The sequence below is a fragment of the Fulmarus glacialis genome, unplaced genomic scaffold (assembly GCF_000690835.1).
Source record: "Fulmarus glacialis isolate BGI_N327 unplaced genomic scaffold, ASM69083v1 scaffold26833, whole genome shotgun sequence".
Taxonomy (NCBI): Eukaryota; Metazoa; Chordata; class Aves; order Procellariiformes; family Procellariidae; genus Fulmarus; species Fulmarus glacialis.
The window spans coordinates 36,572-36,989 of NW_009201400.1; the positions used below are offsets into that span (position 1 = coordinate 36,572).

Sequence of the window (418 nt, forward strand, 5' to 3'; positions counted from 1 at the left end):
GCGCATGGGCGCCGGAGGCCCCGCCCACCAGCCTGCAGTGCTGAGGTCCTCATTCCCCCGCCCGCCGTCGGGATTTGCTCCTAACACTGAGTGGTTCCCAGCTTGGTTTCCTGTGGGGAACCCGGCCTTAACCTTGCCTTCTGCCCATTCATCATCCGGCAGTATTTAAGTGATCTTTGAAAGGGGTACGCCATAGCAATCCCACTTTTAAAACCTTTCTGTTTTATCACCCCGGCCAGCAACCCCTGCTGACACCAACTCTTCCAAATCCAGAGGCAGGGAGCTTCAAGGGATGCCACAGCACCAGTCCTCCCGCTGATCCCCGGCCCTCTGAACCCCCCCGCCCACCTCCCTTTCAAAGACGAAATCCGCCTCCTACCACACACAAAGATAAAGCAGCAGAAATCGAAGGGAAAGA

At 57.2% G+C, this 418-nt stretch overlaps 1 protein-coding gene across 1 annotated transcript in view; it reads right to left on the reverse strand.

Moving 5' to 3' along the window:
• HOMER2 (homer homolog 2 (Drosophila)) overlaps nucleotides 1-418 on the reverse strand; it is a 43,603-nt gene that overhangs the window by 6,159 nt on the left and 37,026 nt on the right. The gene's annotated exons all lie outside the window — the stretch shown is intronic.